The 26,976-nt window shown below is 40.6% G+C and overlaps 2 long non-coding RNA genes across 4 annotated transcripts in view; one reads left to right on the forward strand and one right to left on the reverse strand.

The window, feature by feature from the left end:
- Positions 1-6,529, reverse strand: part of LOC102151614 — an 81,464-nt gene extending 74,935 nt beyond the window's left edge. For all 3 annotated transcript variants that reach the window (XR_005386023.1, XR_005386022.1, XR_005386024.1), the window contains exons 1-2: positions 6,293-6,529; positions 1,304-1,442 (exon numbers count right to left, since the gene is read on the reverse strand). This is a non-coding gene — a long non-coding RNA (uncharacterized LOC102151614). The remainder of the gene's footprint in view (positions 1-1,303; positions 1,443-6,292) is intronic.
- A 139-nt stretch (positions 6,530-6,668) lies between these two features.
- Positions 6,669-26,976, forward strand: part of LOC111094678 — a 52,131-nt gene continuing 31,823 nt past the window's right edge. The window contains exon 1 of the long non-coding RNA XR_005386025.1: positions 6,669-6,788. This is a non-coding gene — a long non-coding RNA (uncharacterized LOC111094678). The remainder of the gene's footprint in view (positions 6,789-26,976) is intronic.

A 26,976-nucleotide genomic window follows, 5' to 3' on the forward strand; every position in this document is an offset into this window, starting at 1 on the left:
CCAAAGGATACAAGAACACTAATTCAAAGGGATACATGCGCCCCTGTGTTTATAGCAGCATTATTTAGCCAAGATATGGAAGCAGCCCAAGTGTCCCTCAATTGATGAATGGATAAAGAAGATGTGGTACACACACACACACACTATTATTCCGCCCTAAAAAAAAGAATGAAATCTTGCCATTTGCAATGACAGGGATGGAGCTAGAGAGTACAATGCTGAGCAAAGTTTAAGTCAGTCAGAGAAAGACAAATAGCACATGATTTCACTCATATGTAGAGTTTAAGAAACAAAACAAAGGAGCAAAGGGAAAAGAGAGAGGCGACCAAACCAAGAAACAGACACTTAACTATAGAGAACAAATTGATGGTTACCAGAGGGGAGGGGGCTGGAGGATGGGAGCGCACTTATCATGATGAACACTGGGTGATGTATGGAATTGTTGAATCACTATATTGTGCACCTGAAACTAATATAATACTGCATGTATTATATACAAACTTTAAAAAATACAAACTTTAAAAAATTATTTAAAAAATTCCAGTCACTTTACAGTGACATTCACAGTCCTTTACCAGATCAAATAATGAGATGTCTTTTCAGTGTTTTTTCTGAGTTGATCATGAGTTCAATTTGGTTGTGTGTAGTATTTTGTTTTAGATCTAATTCCACTCCTAAATAACTGCTGAGTTGAAAACAGAGAAGCCCCCCTACAGAGGATCAAGGAGGCTAAGCAACACCTGTTAGCAGAAAGAATGAGGAGTCAACATGGAAGCCCACACAGCTACACAACCATCCCCATTCCACACTAAAGACGAAGAATAATCAAACAAGTGGACCAGGAGCAAAAGTGAACAAGTGAGGGGCATTCAAAACCACATAAAGTATGTTACTGTTGATTTTGTTTTAATTCAAGTCCTCAACAGCTTTCAGTGGTGTCATACAATGTGCTGATTTGTATATGGATCCTTATCTCCATAACTATAATAACTTCATAAAACACTATACTTACTATTCTGATTTCTTATACGTTTCAATTATTTCAAAAGTCGGGACTTTCATATTTCTTACAAAGAGTTATGCTCAAGGGGAGAGACAACATTCTGGAAGAAAGAAGGCTTTCAATATGTTTGTAGAGCTGCCTTCAAGTACCACACCTGACACTGGATGGCAGTGAGCATTTATAACAGGAATGTCCCCTCTGGGGACAACGAAGCTTTAAGCCTATAACTGAGACTGTGTTTTCCTCTAAAGGATACCAGGTGAGAGGTAATGGTAAATGCCTTCTGGGCGCCAGACTCACCTTTCTTCTTGGAAAATAGCTCCTCACCAAGGGCCTCTGCTGTGGGGCTCTGGGCACCCCATACCCCTGGGCCAGCCAGCTTCCCTCTTGTGGAAATCCAGGATAAGGATCTCAGACTGAGTCCAGCCTATGATGGGCACTGCAGGGAGAAGCAGAGGGAAACAGGCTCAGGTGGCCCTTTCCTGCCTCTGGGATGCCCATGTAGGAAAGCCTGACTCCAGGGAGAGACTAAGGATGTAAAACTCGCAGAGAAAAGTAGAGGCAAGGAATCTGGGGGCCTCAGAGAATGATCTGCAGCACAAAGAGCCAATCAGCTATACAGAGAGGATGCAGAAAAGCCATGACAAGAGCCACAAGAACCACTACCGTGGTTCCTTTCAGTTCCTGATTTCAGCCTGTCATGGGGCCCAGCTGGACATTCTGCCCATGGCTTCTGCAATAGCTCCCCATTCCCTTCCAATAAATTCTCCCTTCATTTTGAGCCACTTTGAAGGGGATTCTAATCCTGGCCCCACCATTCCCTGGAAGGCACATAGGGAGACCAGGTAGGATGTGAGACCTAAATGAGGCAGGAGCTATGGGGAGGAGAGAGGGAAATCTGGCCTGGCCAGGCCTGAACAGTGGGGGCAGAATGAAGGTGGTTGCAGGTTCCCTAAGGGAACACCTTAAGGAAAAACCTATCCAGTGAGAGCAGGTCACCTGGGTCTGCAGCACCACCTCCCAGTGCAGGGACCTCTGCTTTCAATCTTTTGGGCCAGGACCCCCCCCAAGGAAAGGTCATGGCCACATCCTCAAAGGTTGCTGATGCCTAGGAAGGCAAAGGGAGGCAGGGATTAGAGTCTGTCACTCTGTCCCTGGAAAAGATCCAGGGGTACCCAAGGTCCTAATCACTATGCACCTCCTGAGGGCCTCGCTCTGCGCTGGGCTCAAGGGGGAGGTGGACACTGCCCTTGCACAGAATGCAGTTGCGTCAGAGTAAAAAGTCTGCTGTAGGGGAAGCCAGTGGAGAATGACACAAGACAATAACACGCCTCTGTGTCCTGAGAGGAGCACATAGTAAGCACTTGAGGACGTCAACGGAGGAAATCACGACGGCAATCATCACACCAGTAATGGCAACAGCAGCAGCTGCTGAGTCTCCCTGGTCCTCACTGTGTGCTTGGCTCAGAGCTGAGGCCCTGACAAACCATGTTACGGTGATGAAATGTCTCCAGCAGTAGAGCCAACTCCTAGGCTTGAATTGAGCTTCTTGAATCTGACACTTGCCTGCTGTGTGATCTTGGGGAAGTCACTTCATTTCTCTGAGCAGTGAATTCTGCACCAGTAAGACTAATCATGCCCAGGCTGTTGTCAGAAGGCAAGAGGAGATGTTCATAAGGCAGACACTGGGATGCCCGGCCCATGTCTGTGCTCGGTATGTTTTTGCTGCTTATATTAATCTTCCCACAACCCAGGTCAACACTATCATCTCCATGTCACAGTCAGTGTGCTGAGGCTCAGGGAGATCTAGCAAGTCAACCAGAGTCATGTATCTTATAAGAGGAGATCTGAACTCAGGTCCCTCTGGCTCAGGGGTTATGTGTATAGCCCCCAAACCTGCCTGTCACTACAGTGAGGGTGAGATGAACATGCTGCAAATGATCACACAATTTTGTCTGCTGGGACATGTCTCAGCAGATGTAGGGGGCTCTCAGCAACCACATCGGCCCTCTCAGTGAGCCTCCTGGAACAATCCATATTCCTGCCTTTGCCCATGCAGTCCCGTCTCCCCAAAATGCTCCCAGTGCCTTCCTCATTCCTAAGCCCAAAACCATTCTGCAAAGGTGACTTCAGATGCCATCCCTAGGCCTCCCCAGACCACTATGGGTACTGTCATGGTTGGGAGTGGAGGCTTTGGTGGTTGGCATAATGAGTTTCAGTTGCAGCTATTTGAGAGCTGTGTGACCTTGGGCTGGTAACTTGACTTCTCTGAGCCTCAAGTGTCTCTTCTGTGAAGTAGGGATAAGAACAGAATTGAACTCTAAACAGGAGAGAGTTAAATGAGGTGGTACAAAATAGCTTCCCCTCAGTGCATATCAAGAGCTCAATGAAGGCCAGCACTTACGGTTGTTTTGTTACTACTATTTTTCCTTTTTTTTTAAAAAAAAAAGATTTTATTTACTTATTCATGAGAGACACAGAGAGAGAGAGAGGCAGAGACACAGGCAGAGGGAGAGAAGCAGGCTCCGCGCAGGGAGCCCAATGTGGGACTCGATCCCAGGTATCCAGGATCACACCCCGGGGCAAAGACAGGCGCTAAACCGCTGAGCCACCCAGGGATCCCCCCGACTACTAGTTTTCCTATTGACTCCATCAGCAACCCGGAAAGGCTCAACCTAGCCTGCATTTTTGCTTTTGTAACTGTGCCAAATTCCCTGCACAAAAATGCCAAAATGAAAGCAGGCTGGGACAGGGGCCATTTTAGCTCGAACTGCCAGGAAAGGCCTCATCAAAGAGGTGACATTTGAGTAGAGCCTGGAAGGATGTGAAAGGGCTGCTAAGGAGTCATCTGGCAACAGTGTCCCCATCAGAAGCAACTCCAAAGGCCAAAGCTGGAAGGAAGTAGGAAAGAGTATGGCATATTCAGGTTGGCCTGGCAGGATGGCTGTGAGCAAGGGAAGAATAGAAGGGGACAAGGCTGGAGATGGTCTCCAATGATGGGACTTTCCAAGGCATGGTAGGGAGTCTGTGAAGGGTAGCATCGTGTACTCATTTACTGAGCACCTGTTACAAACCAGCACTGCTCTCGGCCTGAGGATAGAGCACAAAGAGAAGCTTATACTCCCGAGTTGGAGAGAGATCATCCACAAGGAACTAAACAAATGATCAAGAGAATCCTAAAGACAACCAATTAAGAGTAAGGACACAAGAGACTGGAGGGCAACTTTCCATGGACCAACCAAGGAAGGCATCTCAGAGGAGGAGACATTGGGTCAAGCCTGCAATGAAGTGAGGGACTGGATCGATCCATGTCACAACAAAGGAAAAAATTAGGCAAGTCCTGACAGTCATCAGGTCTGTGATAAGAGCAGAGTGGCTCCTAGAGAAGTGACTGGCCCTGGTGCATGTTTGCATCCAAAGGGACACCTGGGTTCAAATTCCAGCGCTGCCCCACACCAGCTGCATGACCTTACAGAAGGAATCAACTGCTCTGTGCCTCAATGTACTGATCTGTCAAATGGGCACACCAATGGTACCCATCCCATAGGACTGTTGTTGCTATCAGTTTAGTGTAACATGTCAAGTGCGGAGTATCAGCTTTTCTGTCTACAGGATTAACACCTTGGTGCAATGAGGTGATGAGCCTTTGAAAATGTGGGCGGCTTTCCTGCTTACTAAGCATTTAAGAGGATGTGATATTTGAAACTTGTGATTTTAATCAAATGTTTGGAGATATAGTAACTTTTCAAACCATTGGTAAGAACGTGAGTGAATTTAAGTAGTTAAACGTGTAAATCTAAATTTACATTGTGGGTTTTTATTTAGAGAAATGTCTAAAGAAGCAATCATTCCCTAAATAAATATATCTATAAATTTGTGCGCGGGGGCAGGGGGCAGGGGGCGTCTAAGCAGGCTGGTGAGATACTAGGTCTTTCAGCAATGCAGCCTGTGCGCCACACGGTCCCCTGCCGGAGAACCTGCTCATGGAAATGTCCATTAGAGCACTGGCCCAACACTCCTGCTGGAGGGCTTGAGGGAGCTCGAAGAGGTGCCGCACCCCTGTCCCGGTCTGGCCTAGGCTGTTCCACTGGCCTAGCTGACTCTTCCTGTGCTCACAGGAATGAGACACAAGGTCCTGCTGAGCCCACAGGGCAGTTGATACATACCACCCTACAGCGCGGTCTCTATTCCTGCCTGGCTCTTTACCCTCAGCTCCTTATCCCTGGCCTCCCCTCCCTCAGATAACGGCCAGAACGCAATGGGACCGAAGGCCCTCTCCCCTCTGGAGGCAGCCTCAGGGATGCCCACACCCTGTGCCTCCCCTCCAGCAGTTCCATCTCTCACCTCGGGCCCATTGCAAATACCAACGACCTTATGGTTCCCTCTCCTATATCCACTCCCCAGGCCATGTACTGGTCCAGATCTAAAACTCCCTTGGACATCCCCAGTGTAGACCCCCCCTGGAACTTCAGACTTGCTTGTCCACTTGTCCATCTCTTTATCTTTCTCCCCGCCCTCACTTTTCTGGAACATCTCAGAATCACCAAGTTCAAAATGCAACCTCTGATCTCTCCCTCCCCCAACCTGCTCCCTCCACCCAACTTCTTCATCTCCACTCTCCCAGATGTTTGTCTCCCAAACAAACAAAAAACTTGGGGTGGTCTTTCACTCCCGACTTTTCTTCACAGGATGCAGAAACCCCTAAGCTCTCTGTGTCCTCAGGGTACTTTGCCCTCGTCTACTGTCATCACTGGCCTGGACCCCATTCTAATGCTCCTGGACTCTACTGCAGCAGTCTCCCCATTTGTCTCCCTGCCTCCACCTTCATTTCCACTGTCCCACTCCCCCAATCTCCCCTGAGCAACTTTCGGGGAAACTCAAAATCCTAACGCAGATCATGTCCCTCTTGTGTTCACCACTGTCCATGGCTGGTAGCGCCCCTAGAAAAAAAGGTCCACCTGTCCAGGTGCCTTTCCGGGTGTGACCCGCCCCTCACGCTCCAGTCCCTGCAGACAGGGCGCGGATGCCTGACTTCCCTCGGGGTTTCCCAAGTGCTCCCGACCCAGTCGCACATTCCGAGCCTTTGCACATGCCTGTCCTCCTTGCCGGCAACGCCCCCACTCCTTCTCCCACTGGCTGTCAGAAATGGGGACCCCCCCCTCAGGGCACCCCTCTGTGTTGGGACACAGCCGCCCGGGCTTCCGTGACCTCAGCAAGCTCCCTCATTCGGAGCTTCAGGGTCGGTAGGTGGCGTCGGGCGGGTGACCACCGGGGAGTGACAGCACCCACCTGCGCGGGGTCCCACAGCGCAGCCGCCTCCCCCGGATGGGGAGCCTCCCACACGGGTGGGGACCGGAACTCCGTGGCCAACGGCCCAGGCCCCGCGGCGGGTGACACCAGGCAGCGACACTACCGAGCCTCAGACCCGGCTCTGTGCAGTGGGGACAACACTTTCCCTCCAGTCACGTCGAGAGCGACACAGCGCTGCGGAGCCGGGAACAGTTAAAATATCCGCCTCACGGGCAATGCCGGAAGTCCCGCCCCGACGGGCGCGTCGTGCGCGGAAGCGTCCATCTCCAGCTTCTCCATTGGCCAGCGACGCCGAAGCTCGTGGAGGAGAGCCTTCTGGGTGATGTAGTTCCCCAGAGCCCGGCGGAGGCCAAGGGTCAGGGAGCTAATAACCAGGAACAAGTTCAATGCAGTATTCTCGGGGACAAGAGAAAAGACTTTACACACGACCACGGTTGCGAAGATGGAAGAGACATGCCAAGGGGTCCTGAAGCAGGTAGACAAGGGTGGCGCTTCCCCTGGTTCCCTCAGGGGAAAAAAAAAAATCTCCCCGCCTGTATAGTTAGAAATTGTGTCCCAAACTAGGTAGTAACACCGTTTTACCCAGATGTGTCTTACTCCAGATCCTGATATATATCTGATTCATTTTACACATATGGGACCTCGCTGGGGAGAAAAAAAATAAAAGTGACTTACCAAGAGCCATTTCCTGGGGGGATAGTGGCTGCAGTGGTCACAGCACGTGTGGAAAAGGGGCCATAAGACCCCTGCTTAAAAGTTTGGGACACCATGATTTCATCTTCTTGCTGGAAAGTGGTTATAATTTCACCTGAAATCTCAGTAGCAAGGTCTGCATAGGGAGTTGAGATGATCTCAACTCATGTACTTATGAAATATGTACTTATTTATGAAATATGTACTTAATTAAATATGAAATATGTACTTAATTAAAGCTACCAATAATGCTAAGAAAGTGGCAGAAATGGATCTGGATAAACATATCTGACACATATGAAAAAGCTACGAGCTCATTTAGTTTGACCAGGGAACACAGAAGTCTGAGAAGCTGAGGACATGGTTACACTGGAAACTTGGCTATTCTGAGGCTTTGACTTTCTAAAGTATGATATATTTCTTAAGGTTTTTAAATTTTATTTTAGAGAGACAGAGAAAGCAGCGGAGGGAAGGGGCAGAGAGAGAGGGAGAGAGAAATTCAACCAGACTCCATTCTGAGCAAGGAGCCCAAGGCGGGGCTCGATCTCACAACCCTTGAGATCACCACCTGAGCTGAAGCCAAGACCCTAAAGTATGATATTTTATTTTTAAATATTTTATTTATTTATTCATGAGAAAGAGAGGGGGAGAGAGGCAGAGGGAGAAACAGGCTCCATGCAGGGAGCCCGACATGGGACTTGATCCTGGATCTCCAGGATCACGGCCTGGGCTGAAGGTGGCGCTAAACCGCTGAGCCACCGCGCTAAACCCCTGAGCTACCCGGGCTGCCCTAAAGTATGATGTTTTAAATCATTCTTGAGAACACTGAGCAATACCAACTTGAAGAGAGAGGCAAAGTGGGAATTCAGGGAGTTTTCAGAATGGTAACAACCAAGAACTCATACAATTACTCGTAAGTAACCCATTGTTTTGATAACTTCCCTTCTCCAAAGATCCCTAAATTTTGTCTCACTTTCAAGCTTAACCAGGCACTGAGATGCAGCTCATTGCTGGCTGCCCTCAAGAGAAATATTTCCTGTTAACCCTCCACTCCCATCCCCGCCAAATCATACTGGCCACTGATCCCACAGCTTCCCATTCCTTGCAAAGCTCCTGCTACCCCTCCTTACCCTTCCCTATTAAAAAAAAAAAAAGGCTTTTTTCCGTTCAAGTTTAAGATGCCTTTGGATATTGTGGTTAGAGCGTTTTCCCTATTGCAATAGTCTCTTCAAATAAATTATTTCTTTACCTAACTCTGCCTTTATTATTTGAGTTTTGTAGTGCTATAACTCAACACAAGATTGGACCTCTCTTACAGAGCCCTGTCATATTTACCTGCCCAGGTATCTAGTGGCACCTTGCAAATTCTTTGAACTCCTCTCTTGTTCATGAATTCGGAATCCTTTGGTAAATTCGGTTCTCAAACCAGTGCTCTGGGCATCATGTCTATGCACAGTAAGGAGTTACTTTGATTGTTTGGGCAAAGAATGTTTCCTTTGGCATTTTGAATGGAGTCTCATTCCCTGACTCTTGAGAAGAAGCCTTCCCTACTCTTCTGTGTGAGGATGCCCTCATTTTCCCTTGGGAACTGGGGGAGAGAATTTCGTTGACCCTTTGGGAATGATCAAGCAGGAGTCTTTCCTGCTTTAAGGTCTTATCTCTGATTTAAATGACTAATGCCATGGGTAACTGTCACTCTACTTTCCCTGCTGACTATATGCTCCACCATTATGGCATTAATTCAGTTCAATATCTTCAAAAATGGCTAATTTTTACTATAGACAATTTAGAATTTCAATGGCTTCTTTGGGAAACACAGGATCTCCCTATACTGGCTCATCAATTACCTATCCCTTCCTATCACCTGCCCCCCCATCTTCCTTCCTCCTTTTCATGACCTTCAATCTTCCCTTCAGCTCCCTTGAATCCTTTGATCTGTCTGTCTCCCTTTAATACTCCTACCTCCTCTATCCGTCTATTCACTTCTACCCAATTTTTTTCCATCCCCATTGGGCTCTTCAACATCTTATAGTCACATAAGCCTCTAGAACCCTCTCTCCCTCTCGGAGCTCTTGAGGGGCTCAGGGACCCCAAGAGCAAACACCTAATGCTGAAAAAGTTCATCTGAAACAGGCTGGATGTTTTATCAACTCAGATGAACTTTAGACACCACTACGGTCACTTGGTATCTCTTCAGTCCCTTGCCCAAGATTTAATCCACAGCCTCCATAAGATTACACATCAGGGCAAAGAAAATTTGAAGGGTCTCCTCCAACTAATATTGTTGGAAACACTTGAGCTCTCATTTTGAGTAATAACCTCCACTTGCCCCATCTACCAGAAATACAGTCCTGACTTTTTTGTGTCTGGCTGCGTTTGTGTCTGGCTGTATATGTATATATGTATGTATGCTTTTTTTCCTACCCGCAAATAGTATTAACATAATTGGATTATAAAATGCCTTAAATGGGATGCCTGGGTGGCTCAGCAATTGAATGTCTGTCTTCGGCTCAGGGCATGATCCTGGGGTCCTGGGATCAAGTCCCGCATTGGGTTCTCCATGGGGAGCCTGCTTCTCCCTCTGCCTGTGTCTTTGCCTCTCTGTGTTTCTCATAAATAAATATATAAAATCTTTAAAATAAAATAAAATGCCTTGAATAATTCTATTTTAATTGGCTTAGAGATAAATAAGCACTTCTCTAAATTAAATAGCCCTTAAAAACCTCAGGCAGCCCGGGTGGCTCAGCGGTTTAGCACCGCCTTCAGCCAATGAGTGATCCTGGAGACCTGGGATCAAGCCCCATATCAGGCTCCCTGCCTGGAGCCTGCTTCTCCCTCTGCCTCTCTCTCTGTGTCTCTCATGAATAAATAAAGTCTTTAAAATAAATAGTCCTAAAAATCTCAAAAGTTGAGGAATTTTAACATCTAAGATTTTTTAAAGATTTTATTTATTTATTCATGAGAGACACGAGGGAGAGAGAGAGAAGCAGGCTTCATGCAGGTAGCCTGACGTGGGACTCAATTCTGGGTCTCCAGGGTCACTCCCTGGGCTGAAGGTGGCGCTAAACCGCTGAGCCACCCGGGCTGCCCAATATCTAGGATTTTTAAAACTAGTCTTACAGAAACTAATCCAAATATATTTTTTAAGTTTTTTGTTTACATTCCAGTTAGTTAACATACAGTAATATTAGTTTTAGGTGTACAATATAGTGATTCAACACTTCCATAGAATACCAGGTGCTCTAGGAGAGAGAGAGCACACATGGGCACTTAGGGTAGGGGCGTGAGGAAGGGACAGAGAGAGATACAGAATCCTAAACAGACTCCACCACTAGTACTGAGTCCTGAGCTCCCCGCAGGGCTCCATCTCACCACCCTGAGATCATGACCTGAGCTGAAATCAAGAGTTGGATGATTAACTGACTGAGCCAGCCAGGCACCCCTAACCCACATATTTTTAAAACTCAAGTTCATACAAATAAATCTTGACCAACATGACTAGTTTAATATTATTGGTTTAATAAAATCAAGTATGTCTTCTGAGTTATCAAGTTTAGATAAAATATTTTATTCGGAATATTCTTCCTCAACTTATACAGGTTTACTGATTGAAAAGACTATTACATCTATTAAATATTTAAGATTATAAAAAATGGAAATTTGTGTTTAACCAAGTTAAATCATTATCCCGACAATCTTTAGTTTAACGCTGATTATGTTTTGTAATATGTCAACTTGAAAACAGTTTTCAAAATCTTCTGGTAAATTAAAACCTTAGACTTAAGCTAAATTAATTGATGAATATTTATTAAATGACTAGATCATTCTTAGGATAAATATTGAAATATTAATAACTAATCATACTTTTAAAGTGATATGTGTTTGGGTCTATTAATGCATGTATTCATTTTGCCTCACTGAAAAGTTGTACTATAAGAAATAGTTATAGCTATAAAAATTGTAAGATATATAATCTCTGGTGATCTGCTACAAAATACTGGTGTATGACAGACGGTTTACAATTATCCACCTCCCAGTTTTCTCTAAAATAAAAGTCACTGTGCTTGAATGTTGTAATCAATATATGTGAGTGAAATTCTACTAGTAGCAATAATGGCATACAGGAACAACTTTGTATGCAAAGTAAAAAAGATATGGTTTTATTAAGGGAAAACATAGTTACGTCCTAAAGTAAAATGACTAGTTGTTCCAGAATTAAAAAGAAGAAAATGTAGGATAAAATTTAAGTGGATATAAACAGTGATAAAGCGAGATTTTATTTGCTGTGGTCAAAGCTGGCAAAAGGTTAATAGGCTTATTTTTAAGTTTTTAAAAGGGAAACTATCAAATATACTAATGCAAAACTAGAATTAAGTTTTACTCCCTGTTAAATAACAAAAGTTTCTTGGATTATAGATCTGCTCATAATAAGAAATCACAAAATTTTTTGACTTCTAAGTAATTTGCCTAAAAGGCAAAAATACTCTATCTTATCAGAATAATTTCATATGCTTTTTGTATTGATTTAATCATATCTGTGTTTATTTAAGAAACCAAAGTCTTCTCACTTTTAAAAGTTTGAATTCCTTGGGGTACATAGGTGGCTCAGTTGGTTAAGCATCTGCCTTCAGCTCAGGTTATATCTCAGGGTCCTGGGATAGAGACCAGTGCCTGCCTGGCTTCCTGCTCAGTGGAGAGCCTGCTTCTCCCTCTCTCTCTGCCCCTGCCCCCAGCTCATGTACTCTCTCTCAAATAAATAAAATATTTTTTAAAAGTTTGAATTTCTTTACAAACTCCCATAATTTTCATGCTTTGTTCTGGGAAATAACCAAGACTGTGGACAATCTTACTGAAACCATGAATATGATCACCACAGAACTACATCAATTTCAACAAGTGGCCTTCTAAAGTCATCTGGCCCTGGACATGATTCTGGCTTCCCAAAGGGGCACTTTCACAGTGGTCAGTGGTCAGAAGTGGCTGCTATGCATATGTTCTTCGAAACATCTCTGATGTCTGTGCTATCACCAAAAATATTCAAAACACAAACCAGAAAACCTATTAGATCACCACTGCTATTCTCACTTTACCATCTAAAGACACTTTGGGTCCAGTGTCCTAGAAGCCTCTCAACAGTCTTCTTTCCAACCTCAGATTTTGGTTTTACTCCCATATTCAACCTTGATTACTCATTCTTTTCATTATATTCCCAGGCATAGCCCTCAGCAGTGCCTTGTCTCTAAGACCTTCCAATAGCTGTCAGTTGACAAAATGCTCAACATATAATATAGCTAATACTTCAAAGCCAACAAGAATGTGAGGTCCAGCACACCCCTGAGAAGTATTATGACCAACTTGGACCTCACAGCAATTCTAATTTTATCCATGGTAGTATGTAAGGACAGTCTTTGCCTATTTATCTATCTATCTATCTATCTATCTATCTATCTATCTATCTATCTATTGTTCAATTATCCAACATATATTACATCATTAGTCTCAGAATCAGAGTTCAAAAATTCATCAGTTGCATGCAACACACAGTGCTTATTACATCATGTGCCTTCTTTAAAGCCCATCACCCAATTGCCCCATCCCCCACCCACATTAAGCTCTCATTCTTCACAGATAACATGATACTTTATTTTTTAAGCTATTTTACTTATTTGTTTGAGAGAAAGCATGAGCTGGGTAAGAGGCAGAGGAAGAAACAGGCTCCCTGCTGAGCAGCGAGCCCAACTCAGGGCTCCATCCCAGGACCCTGAGATCATGACCTGAACCAAAATCAACAGTCAGTCACATAACCAACTGAGCCACCCAGGCACCACTATTTTATTTGGGGGGTGTGGGGGGGACTTGAGCAGGGGGAGGGAGAGACGGGGAGAATCTCAAGCAGGCATACGTAATCTCAAGCAGATGCGGAGCTTGATCTTACAACCCTGGATCATGGCCTGAACCAAAATCAAGAGTCAGTCTCCTAACCGACTGAGCCACCTGGGAACCCCCAGTCTTTGCCTACCTTAAACAACAACAGGGCCTAAGTGCTCACAGTAATCTATAACATACACTCTGAGTTGGCTTAACCAAACTTTAGTCAGGTTTTCCTCCTCATGCGCCTCTGAACTTTGGCTCACCCCCCGGCTTAAGCAAGAACCAAGATGCAGAAATCCCCCATTCAACAGCTCATTCTGAGAATCAACTAGAGAGAGAAATCTTTCCTGTTCCCATCACACTATCAGCTCACTTCCCCCATTTGTCCCCACACACAAAGTTCCTGCTATCCCTGCCTACCCTTTCCTATAAAATAAACACCTTTTTCTGTTCAGTTTTGAGATGCTTGCAGACCTTGTGGTCAGAGCAATCTTTCTATTGCAGTGGTGGTTTCGAATAAAGCTCCTAACATAAATCAGGATTTGTTTGTACTTGACAGGAAAAATGAACAGGAATTCTGTGGCTTAATGTTTATTCCTATTTAACAGATATTAATTGAACCCCTACTGTGTGTCAGGCACTGTTGTGGGTGCAAGGGACACATCAGAAACCAAAAGACATAGACCCCTGCCCTCATGGGGCTTCTGTTCTGGTCAAGGAACATGGAAGGGAAACAGCCAACCAAATAGTCCAATGATACTGTATAGAGAGAAAGTTCCAGGTGATGCGAAATAGGGAATTCCATGCCCCCAGGGGGCAGTAAGGGAGAGGCTTTATTAATCCAGAGCATTTAAGCAAAGACTTAAAAAAGTGAAGGAATGACTTTGCTTGTATCTTGGGGAATAAATTCTAGGCAGAAGAAACAAAGACAAAAGCCCTAAATTGGTATTGTCTGTGCCCTTCTGAAAAAGCAATGAGGCTGGTGCAAATGGAACCAGATGAGTGAGGAGGAGAGTAGAACGAGATGAGCTGCTGGACAGAGACAGCAGGCAGAAAAAGGGGGAAAGCAATATTAAATTTATTTTTCCATTTACATGATGAATTGGTTCACAGTACACAAACTGTAATGCGCTGTGGTAGTACAGAGGAGAGGCATTTGTCATAGTCTGAAGGCAAGGAGGTAGGGGAGGGGTGCTTTTAAGTAAAGACACCTGAGGTGAATTCTCAACCGCCAGAAGTAGGTAAACAAGTGAAAAGGTGGGAAAGTGTTTTCCAGACAAAGCAAGGGGGGAGAATTCGCAAAGGCTCTGAAACCCAAGAAAACTGGTTCTTCGGGAGTATATGTGTGGACTACGACTACAATGGAAGGTAGGATGGGGGCATTGGGAGGAAAGATAGCCAGGCAGACATAAAGGGGTAAGAACTTGAAGAGACACTTGGATACATGTTAATTTAATAGCTGTATAACTCTGCTTTGAAATAGCTTTATTAATGTTTTCTAGTTAAAAATATATACTCAAAAAAAATAAAAAATAATATATACTCAGTGCAAAATAATCTGGAAATGCAAGAAAAGCTATAAATAATGAAATTAGAAAGCACCAATCATGCCCTCTCACAGAAATATGTAGTGTTAATATTTTGGTGCTTATTGTTCTGCCTTAAATGATTATAATGTATACAATATATACAATCAAATGGGCATTTATTCACAAATGAATATACTTTTTGGAGCAGAAATTGAACTGAACTCTACATGCTATATTGTGGTTTTCTTTTCAACACAGTATTTTGGGAAAATATTTCCAAGTCAACATATATCTGTCTTTTCTTTTTTTTTAAGATTTTATTTATTTATTTATGAGAGAGAGAGAGAGGCAGAGACATAGGCAGAGAGAGAAGCAGGCTCTCCGCTGAGCAGGGAGCCCAATGCGGAACTCAATCCCAGGACCCCGGGATCACACCCTGAGCCAAAGGCACACGCTCAACCACTGAGCCACTCAGGCGTCCCTGTTATCTTTTCCAATGATCGCTACAGTGTTCAGATTCTTGCATAATCCCATACTGGAATCAAGTTTCATGAAGATAGGGACCATGTGTGTCTTGTTCATTGTAGTGTCCCTTACATCTAGCAGCATGTAGAACATAAAAAAAAAAAAACTTAATAATGTGCTTAATTGTGGATTTTTAGGTGTCTTTACAATCTTTGTTATTATAAACAATGATACTGTGGAGAATATGTGCATAAATGCTTGCAAACTCTTTGGTAATGTCTTTAGATGCTAAAATTAACTTTTAGATTTAAAAGTTAAAATGCTAAGTCAAAATGTACGTTCCTCTTAAGGCTTTTTATATCAATTGGCAGCTGCCCTTCAGAAGAGTTTTTATTGCCAATTCATAGTCTGAAAATAGATGAGAATGCCATTTTCCTCATGTGCTTGCCAACCCTATATAGGAACAGTAGTATTCATGTTTGCAAATATGATGTGACAAAGTAATCGCACCTTAATATATATATGTATATTTGATTACTAGTGAGATAAAAATATCTTTCTATATTTTATTGATGTTGATCACTGGTATTTCTTCTCTGGTGAATTTCTTGATTATGTCTGTTGCTGTTTCTCATTCTGTGTTTGTCTTTTCCTGATTTATAACTTTTTACTCGTAAAATGCTCTTGGCATTTTGTCTAGGTAGTGAATGTTGTAAGTTGCTTCTGTAACATTTATTTTACCCATTCCCAACTGTCTAGGATTCACATCATTGGGAATGGATTAATCCCCTTCTCCAGGAGTAGACTCTGATTGGTCTACACTGGAAAGGATAATTCCACCTTCTGGCCTTGGTGATTAATTCAGGCACTGGTGCCTAATTCAGGCCTTGGCCAATTGGTGATTAGTTCAGAGGTGGCCAGTAGTAGCACTCATATTGGTGGAATACTACACTAAGACAATTGAATAATTATACCCCACATTCCACAGGGATAGGCACTAGGCCAAGCTTAACTGGATCAGGTGATGGCAATACCCCCTGGCCAGAGTGATGGAGTTTAAGAGTAATCAGAAATAAACTTTAGACACGTTTTATGTTATGGGAAGTAGAACATCTCCTCTCCTTGCAATGAACAAAAAATTATATAGCCCAAGCTACAAGTCACAACTAACTTATGAGTATGAAGAAAGCTGACCTGAGGATGAAGTCAACACTAGAAAGAGTATTCAATCAAGAGAAACAATTAGATCCAGAGCTTTGTTATAACCATACCAGATGTCTACTCAGAGAAAATATAATTTTCTAGAAGTATTTTAAGGCAGCCTAAGAATATATGAAGGTAAAATAAAATTTTTTATTCTACTTATTCTTAGTTGATCTACTCTATAACTGTCCAAGGAATCCAACAACATATTAAATGGTAATTACAAGCATATGGATAAGTGAAATGAAAGGCAGCATTGTTATAAGGGACAGGAGGGAGGAATTGAGAACATTCTATTTATCACTATCCATGATGTGGATATAATGGTATTTGAAAGTTGACTTGGATCAGCTGTAGACTTATATTGTAAACTCTTGGGAAAAAAAAAACAATTTTTTTAAAAAGTATAATTTATATAGAAAGGAGAGAAAATGGAATCATATAAAATGTTCAGGTAAAACCAGAGAAGGCATAACAAGATGGGAAGGGGGGAAAAAGCAACAAAAACAAGTTGAACTAATGAAAATGACTACAAACATGGAAGGTATTTACTATAACAATGATCACTTTAAATGTAAATGATCTAAATATACCAATTAAAAGACAGATACTGACATAGTGGGTTAAATAAAAAACCCAGCTAGATGTTGTCTATTTTTTAAAAAAGTAACACCGAGAAAGTGTAATATACTTCAATGGAAGAGGAAAAATTAAAATGAACTCGGGGAAACCTATCTGAACCACTAAAACAGATAAACTTGTTAAAAAGGATAGGCAGTTAACATTTTTTTAAAAGATTTTATCTACTCACTTGACAGAGAGAGGGAGAGAGGGAGAGCACGCACAACTAGGTGGAGCAGCAAGCAGAGGGAGAGGGAGAGGGAGAAGCAAACTCCCCGCTGAGCAGAAGCCCGATGTCAGACTCGATCCCAGACCCCAGGATCATGACCTGAGCCGAAGGCAGACAGATGCTTCACTGACTGAGCCACCCAGGTGCCCCCAGGCAGGTAACACTTAACCAAAGCAAGGGGAAAACAAGTTTATGAAAAGTAAAAGATCTCTATAAAATATTATCTTCAATCTGATACACAGATACTTTTAAAATGGGCCTTTTTGCAACATTCACTAAGGAAAAACTTCCCCAGTACCTAAGCCTCCCAAATTAAAAACCATCTGCTGCACAGCAACCACAGGTGGTATAGTAGAAAGATAAGAAGTACTTGAAAATGGTAAAACCAGTTTCTTAGCTTATGAAAGCAATTGAAGAACGTACGAATTTGGAAAATATACCTAAGAACCCGTTAAAAAGAACTGTTAAAAAATATGACCTCCTGGTAAGAGATTATTTTGTTTTTATTTTTGTTTCTTATCATATGCTCATTTTAAAATCGAGATGACTAAAATTTATGGCATGGAGAGTTTCTCCTCATTTGTGTTTCAAGATTTTCTGCTTGTTCTGATTTGATGTTTCCCATTCACGCAACTAACTTTATTGTGATTTTTGCCCATTTTTATTGATGCGAATGTTTTTCGGTCTTATTTTTTTTGCTTTTTAGCATGCAATTTGAAGGATTTTAAAGTCAGATAAAGTCAAATTAATCAAGTCATCCAATAAATATTTACTGAATGTCTCCTTTGTGCCATATATTCTATTGGGCACTCACATCAGCAAGCAAAATAAAGAACAATTCCTGTTTCCATGGAACTACTCACATTGGAGAGTCAATACCTCACATATTACTCAACAGTCTTTCATATCATTTATAATTATCCTCTTGATACATATATTAGGTATTTAAAAATATTTTCTATACAGAAACTGAGTCCTAGAGAGGTCAAATGACTTGTGAACATCACATGGCTAATAAAAAGCTGGGCCAAGTTTATAACCCAATTTTGCCTTTGACTTTCAGGATAACTTCAGGAAATGGCATTGTTCTTGTTACAGGAATGATGATGCTATATTTGAGTGAAGAATGTTTCTGAAAGCAAACGGGAAAATGACCAAGCACAGCTACTGAGCCTCAGCCTGTGTGTTTAATCCTTTAGGATTTAATGAGCATTTGCTGATTTCTGATAACATCTCCTATACTTCCAGTACTTAGGATACATATAACCTCTTCTGATGCTGAAGTTTATATGAAAATCAAAATAGTTCAGGCATTTTGACCCAGTATTTGGGAAGGGGATTTGTTTACAAAGATCCTAGCATAAATAGTTGAATGTTCATAATGGATCCTAATTCATAGGAAAAAGCCCTTAGGGCCAAAATATATGAGAATAAAATAAAGCTATTTCATTTTCTCATCATAACAGGTCATGTTCTCATCAGAAAACATTTTTTCCTAATATATCCCTTTGGAACTATGCAAAATATGAGTATTTTAGAAGAATTCTATAACTTATTATTATAGACTTAAATGTATCTCTATTTTTCTATAATTTCCTTCTTTTGGAGGGAGAGTTAGATAATAGTATGTTGATTACACACTGTTATGGGCACCAAAAAAAAGTAAAAAGAAAAATGAACCAAACATTCCCAAAGCAGATTTTATTTTGTTCTTGATGCAATTTCTTCTTACGTTCTGTTTTGTTTTGGATGGTTTCCTTGAATGATTTCTTTCACTCATGTGGACTTAACTTCTTATCTTACTTCAATAATTCCTATTTTGAGTTTTTTTCTGAACTCTGAGACCATATTTTTCAACTACTAACTGGATATCCCCACTTGGGTGACACAGTGGCAACTAAAACTCTGGTAGGACTGGAAGCAAATTAATTATCTTCTCCTATACCCATGTCCCTCCTTGTATTAGCCTAAGCTGGTTAACATCTCCACTGACTATACTCCATCTCCCAAGAGCAATATAGAATCCATCCTCAGTTTCTTGCCCTCTCTAATCACCCACTGTCAACAGGTTTTGTCAATTCCATTCCCATAACTCAAGTGTGCCTGCTCTAATACATCCATGATGCTTTAGTTCATGTACTAATGAGTTCTTGGCCAAATGTTTGAAATATTAACCTATTGTGTTTATGATTAACCCAAATAAGTACAACAGTGCAGCTAGAAAGAGGCATGCAAGCAATTAATGATTCTGATAATTTATTATATAATATAATCTGAATAAAGAAGAATCTGAGGATATAAGAGGTGAGAGAGATCAAAAGGGTGGAGGTCCAATGTATTAGAGATGCTGCCAGGGGGGTCATAGAATGTTTTAGATGTGGTACTAAGAAGAGCAGGTTGGAAACTTCAAAGGTTGGAAAGTTATAAGGAATGGGAAGATAGAGGAGTTGTGGTTATTGGAAATGATAAAGTCTAGGATGTGGCCATGGGAGTGACAGACTATAAGGAAGTGAAAAGCAAGTTCACTGGAGGAGGGGAAAAGGAACTGAGAAGACAGAGGACTGGTAGGACCATCTGTGTTTATATTGATATTGCCCACAATTAGGGCAGGAGTAGAGTTAGAAAGAGCAACAGGGAGTCAGTGGTCTGTAAATGAGGGATTATGGGGTCCATGCTGTGAAAAGATGAGATATTTTGCTGGATTGTTGAGTAGATGTTGGTAGTGATCATTTCCAGAGTATCCAGTGAATGGGTTTCAGGAGTTGAGAGGTAGGAGAAATAGAAAAGATGCACTAAGGCTTTTAGAGTCCAGGGGAGAAAGGATAAATGACTCAGGACTCTTGGTTTGTTGTGGTAACTGGATCAACATGCATAAAAAACAAAATGAATTCTATTTTTTTATTGTAAAAATACAAACATAAAATCTAACCTCAACAAGTTTTGAAGGATTAAAATTCTATACTGTGTATACTGTCTTGTTTACTATATGCTCATTGTTGTACAGCAGACTTCTAGAATGTTTTCATCTTGCATGAAACTCTATACTTCTTGAACATCAACTTCCCATTTCACACTACTCCCAATCCTTGGCAACCACCATTCTTACTTTGTTTCTATTAGTTTTACTACTTTAATTACCTCATGCTACATGAGGTATTTGTCCTTCTGTGACTGGCTTATTTCACTTAGTATGATGTCCTCGAGTATCATCCATATTGTAGCATATGACAGGATTTCCTTCTTTTTAAAAGCTGAATAATATTCCAGTGTATGCATATATCACACTTTCTTTATCCATTCATCCACCAATAGACATTTAGATCTTTTCCATCTCTGTTCTATCGTGAAAAATGCTACAAGGAACATGGGAATGCAAATGTCTTTTTGATATCCTGATTTCAATTATTTTGGATGAATACCCAGATATGGGATTGCTGAATCATAGGGTACTTCTATTTTTAATTTGGGAATGTCCATATTGTTTTCCTGTTTCCCATAGTGGCTGCAACAACGTTTACTCCCACCAACCATACACAAGGGTTCCAGTTTTTCCACATTCTTGCCAACACTTTTTATTTTCTGTTTAAGATATGTATTAATATATTTATATGACTATATAGATCTCTATCTACTTATCTAACTAAGATGGTCATCCTTGCAGATGTGAGGTGATGCTTCATTGTGTTTTTTATTTATTCCCTCATATTGTGTTGAACATCTTTTTATACAACTTTTGGTCAGTTTTTAAATTTTTTCCGGCTTTATTGAGATATAATTGATATATAGCATTGTGTAAGTTTAAGGCATACATGGTATTGATTAGATACACATATATATTGCAAAATTATTACCGCTGTAGTCTTAGCACCTACATCATATTACATAATTACCATTTCTTTTTTGTGGTGAGAACTATTTATTTATTCATTCACTCATTTGTTCATACATACATACATACATACATACACACATAACTTTTTGGCCCTCTTCATCTATTTCTCTTATCCCACATGCCCTGTCTCTGGCAGCACCAACCTCTTCTCTGTACCTATGAGCCTGGTTTATTTGTTTAGATTCTACATGTAAGAGACATCAGATAGTATTTGTCTTTCTCTGTCTTATCTCACTTAGCATAATGCCCTTGAAATTCACCCATGTTGTAGGATCTAGTTCTTAGCAGCTTTCAAGTACATAATGCAATACTATTAACTGTAATCACCAGGGTGTACACTGGATTTCCAGAACTTGTTAATATTATACCTGAAGTTTATAGCCTATGACTGGCATCTCTCCATTTCCCACACCCCTAACCTCTGGTAACCACCACTCTACTTTGTTTCTATGAGTTTTGGATTTTTAGACGCCACATATAAGTGATATCATACAGTAGTTGTCTTTCTCTGGCTTATTTTACTTAGAATAATGTCCTCAATGTCCACCCATGTTGTTGCAAATGGCAAGTTTTCCTTCTTTCTGATGGCTGAATGATATTCCATTATATGCACCCATATAAATAAGATATGTGTACAGCATACATAAAAATATATATCCTATATAAAATCATATAACAGGTATAATTAATAAATATAATATATACCATATATAACATCTATATCCATTTGTCTGTTGATAAACAGGGTATTTTCACATCTTGATTATTGTGAATAATGTTGCAATAAACATGGGAGTTCAGTTATCTCTTCAAGATTGAGATTTCATTTCCTTCGGATATATACCCAGAGGTGGAATTGCTGGATCATGTGGTAGTTCTATTTTTAATTTTTGATGAACTTCCATATTGTTTCCCTTAATGGCTGTACCAATTTACATTCTTAACAACAGCACACAAAGGTTCCCTTTTCTCCACATTCTCACTAGCATTTGTTAACTGTTGTCCTCTTGATAATAGCCATTCTAACAAGTGTGATGTGATAGCTCATTGTGGTTTCGATTTGCATTTTCCAGATGACTAGTCATATTGAGCATCTTTTCATGTACCCACTGGCCACTTGTGTATCTCCTTTGGAAAATGTTTACTCAGGTCCTTTGCTCCTTTTAAAATTGGACTGTTTTTTTTTTTCTTGTTTTTGCTTTTTGCTATTGAGCTGTATGAGTTATTTATATATATTGGCTATTAGCCCATCATCAGATATATGATCTGCAAGTATGTTCTTCCCTTCTGCAGGGTGCCTTCTCATTTTGTTGGTCATTTATTTTGCTGTGCAGAAGCTTTTGAGTTTGATATAGTCTCACCAGTTGATTTTTGCTTCTGTTGCCTGTGCTTTTGGTAGCACGTGCCAGAAATCATTGCCAAGACAAACATTATGAAGTTTTTCTTCTGTGTTTTCTTCTAGGAGTTTTATAGTTTCATGTCTTACGTTTTGATCTTTAATCAATTTCGAGTTGATTTTTGTGTGTGGTATAAGATAAGAGTCTAATGTTATGCTCTTGCATGTGGATATCTAGTTTCCTGACACCCTTAGTTGAAGAGAAGACAGGATGAAGTTGAATCACGATCATCACAAGGCCAGAAGAAGAGGTGACAAGCGTGTAGGAAAAGCACTAGGGTGAAGGGTCTTGGCAGGAGCAGTTAGAATTCTGGGACTCCCCCTTGATCCCTGATGATGGATGGATGGATTCCTGCAGAGAGGTGTTATCGCTCTCAGCACATAAGCTCCCTCTTGACCTCTGCTGAAAAAAAGCCTCAGAGCCAGCAGTATGGTGCTCTTTTTGTGAGTCCATGAGCACTCTGTTGGCTTCTGCCTTTGGTTTCTAAAAGGAGTGGTGTTAATACAAGGACATGGAGTTCTTGACTTCTGGTAAAAGAAACCGCTGATTTAAATAGCTTCCACCTCTCTTGTGTCAACTGTATTTCAATATTATTTAATTAAATTAATAACATCCAACTCCTACTCACTCTCCAGTTTGTCTGTGTTTTGTATTATATTTTCAAAACAGATTCTTAAATGTAATTTGCAGAATAGAGTGATTCTCTCCCCCTTATACTCCTAGATAACTCTACTTCTGATGATAATTTACATCACAGTGTTGATTTTTAAGAACTTTACCCCTCTAGAATGTGTTTCTGATAAGCCACACATTCAAACAACTATTATATAGGCAACGTGCAGTAAATAGTAAAATAAATGAGTAGAGAGAATTTAAAAACTAATACTTAATGGGGTGATTGAGAAAAGGACTTTGGAAGGTAGCTGTTAGTCTAGGCTTTGATGAATATTAGGTTTGGGGTCATGGAGGATAGCATGGATATAGGTGAAGAGGAAAACAGTGGGTCTTATGGAAATCATTGCATTAGTCAACTTTTCTGGAGCTTGAATAGAGGTTGTTATGGATGTGGCTGCAAAGATAAGTTGAAGCCTGTTCAGAGGGGATCCTTCCTGTAAGTTGAGAGTTTGCACTATACTTTGTAAGTGCTGAGGAGCAAATTACAGCTTTTGCAATAGGAAATGACATGTCGAATATTCTATCCTTTCCAAGGGGAATTACACCCATTTGGTATTGATCTTTTTTGTTATTATTGTTCTATTTGGCTATATTTACTCACCGTTCATGGTTTCTTATTTATGTTTTTCTTTTCTAACCCTAAGTATCCTTGAATCCTTTTTTAACTCCAAGTATTCTCAGTTCTTTGTGGAATATGACAAAGTATCCCATGCAAATTTAAGTATATACTGGAGCTCTTTTGGGAAACAGGGTGCTCTAACATTTGCTTTTGGTCAGCCTCAGCTCTTGAGGCATAGAAATCAGTTACCTTGCAGTATAACAGCAAGCATTTCTGCAAGTCCTACAACAGAGCATTAAAGTGCAATAGTGTCAAATGCTTATAATGTATGCAGATCAGGAATAAGAACATTGGCCTATCCATAGACATAAGCTCTCTCTGTCCATATCAGCCTGGTAGCTGCTTGAGATAATCGATTTTCTACAAACAAGGCATGAAAGTGCTCCCACTTCCTTTGAAAGGACAGCACACCCAGGATGTCTTTCACTCTTATTGATTTTAAATCACATTCAGCGACTGACTTTGAATCATCAACTGGGTTTCCCTGGAGTTAAAGTGCCAGAAAGATTTAATTAGAGAGCCACAGTCCAGATAAAAGATACCATATCATTGACTTAAAATCTGAACTGAGCTTCTCTTTTGATGCTGATGGGTGAAAAAACTCCATGTTTTAGCTTTTTCTAAAATGTTTTCTGAGGTCATGCAAGTTTCTTGAGGTCAGGAACTTTACCTTATGTATCACCATTTCTGCAAAGCTTAGCAGAGGCCCTGGTATTAAGTGGGTACTCTGGAAGAGTTTTCAGTTTATTTGATTGAAAGGTACTTTACCCTTCTAAGAACTTTTTCAAAATGAGAGATAACATCAAATTATATATTCCACACTCTAAAACAATTTATAAAATGTCCAAAAACATATTAATATGTTATCATTAAGGCTTAATAAGAGCAGGAAGTATCTTGCTATATTAAACAATTAGAATGTGAAACTGGAAAGTTTCCGATGTCACCAAGGAATGATTTCAGCTATAAACCTCAGCAATGTGTGTGGTTCTTACCACACTGTTATATTTTTCAACCATAATGTAGACATTACATAGAATCTATGGAGCTGTGTGAAAATTTCTCTGGGATAAAGCCCCACAAACAGAATTGTTGGGTTGTAAGGTTTGCATGTATTTAATTGACTAGTGTTGGATTATTCTCAATAATGGCTATACTATACCAGTCCACATTCCTTCCTCTCAACAGTGCAATGTCTCAACAACTCAACCAGGACTTGAGAGTATCCAGCTTTCTGATGTTTTGCCAGTCTAATAATAAGTGCATTGTTATTTTGTTTTCACATCAATTTATTGAAGTATTTGAGATGCCCTGGTTTACACATGGGAAAGGTAAGGCACAGGAAGATGAAACCATTTGCCCAAAGCCCCATAGTTAGATGTGTGCTGTCAGGTAATAGAATTGATTTGCCTATCTCACTTGGAGTCAGGGTGACCTCTTCAAAGAATTTCCTTCCGTGGGGAATTGTGTTACACAGAATACTGTTCCACTTCTGTAGTTAATAGCCTATGAGTTCTGGATTCATGAAATTGTCCTTTTTCTAATACGCTTAAGATCTTCTCATTTATTCCAGGATGGAGCTTGCAAATTAGTAGTTCCAAAACAACCAAGTGGAGCTCTCCATTCAGAGAGGCAGAACAAAACTGGATTTAAAACCAAGTATTCACAAATACATTGGCTGTTTGATTATGGGCAAATAACATAGCTTCTATGCATTTCAATTGATCCTTCTGCAAAATGAGGACAATAAAATCCAAGTCATACAGAATGGGGGGGGGATTAGATGAGTAATCATATATTAAAACTACCCCAGCACAAATCACATCTGACATATTGTAAATATGTGTGGTTAAATAAATAAATATTGTGTAACAGTTGTGTAAATAAGTGGTTTACGATGTGTTTGTTACTATCTTCATACCAGGATAGTATCAGCACAATAAGTTCATTTTCCTGAAATAAATATGCATTATTTTTTAAAGATTTTATTTATTTATTTATTTATTTATTTATTTATTTATTTATTTATTTATTTGAAACACAGAAGGCAGAGACACAGGCAGAGGGAGAAGCAGCTCCCAGCCGGGGAGCCCGATGCAGGACTTGATCCCAGGACCCCGGGATCACAACCTGAGCTAAAGACAGATGCTCAACCACTGAGGCACCCAGGTGCCCCAATATGCATTAATTTTAATATATGTAAAGCCTATTTATTATAAAGTCTAAATGAATACAAGTGTGTATATTTTTTTTTAAATCAGATCATTTCCCAGTCACATTTCTCAGAGGTAACCCTGGTTCTTAAAGACCTAATTCTCTGTAATATGCCTATAGATTTATTATTAACAGAAATAGGAACATAATACATATACTTTCTATTATTTGACTTTTTCTTTATCTATCATCTATCTATCTATCTATCTATCTATCTATCTATCATCTATCTATATCTTCCTTTAATAGTCTTGTATTCCATGGCATGACTATACCCAGAGGTATATTAGTAAATATAAATAAATAGGGCCAGAATAAAAAGGCCCTAATTTGTATCATTTTCCTTTTTCTGTGTCGTAGATACTTCTGTGTTGTAAATTGGCTGAATTCAAGCAACAACTGTGATATCACTGAATGCAGTATTAGGAAGAAATGCTTATTATCAGCTCTTGCAAAGCAGTATCACAGGACTCCAGTGCACCACTGGATGTACTCTTTCTTTTTTTTAGATGATGTTTTTTATAAGCAACCTCTAAACAAAAGAAAGAGATTATCTGAGGATAGACCAAAATGATTATGGTGTGGAATAGTAAAAAGATTTCTATTTTAAAATCGAAGCAAGTACCTAAATAATAAGTCTATATTTTCTCATAAACAATCTGTATAAAACGGTACATAAAACTTTATGGTTTAGGAAAGCACATTACAAATAGAATATTAGCATAATTTTATGAAAAATTTAAATGTGTACACATATACACACATTCAGATGAAGACCCAAAGTTGTATTTATATAAATACTAGTTAGATACAAAGGTGACTATGAGGAATGCCTGGGTGGCTCAGCAGTTGAGTGTCAGGGCATGATCCCATAGTTCTGGGATCAAGTCCGTCATTGGGCTCCCTGCAAGGAGCCTGCTTCTCCCTCTGCCTGTGCCTCTGCCTCTCTCTCTGTGTCCCTCGTGAATAAATACATAAAATCTTTTTTTAAAAAGGTGACCATGAGAATTCTTATCAATGGGCAATGGGATTATTGGTCATTTTAGTTTTTCTCTAAGCTTCTGTATTTTTTTTTAATTTTTATTTATTTATGATAGTCCCAGAGAGAGAGAGAGAGAGAGGCAGAGACATAGGCAGAGGGAGAAGCAGGCTCCATGCACCGGGAGCCTGATGTGGGATTCGATCCCGGGTCTCCAGGATCGCGCCCTGGGCCAAAGGCAGGCGCCAAACCGCTGCGCCACCCAGGGATCCCAAA

The sequence above is a fragment of the Canis lupus genome, chromosome X (assembly GCF_011100685.1).
Source record: "Canis lupus familiaris isolate Mischka breed German Shepherd chromosome X, alternate assembly UU_Cfam_GSD_1.0, whole genome shotgun sequence".
Lineage (NCBI taxonomy): Eukaryota > Metazoa > Chordata > Mammalia > Carnivora > Canidae > Canis > Canis lupus.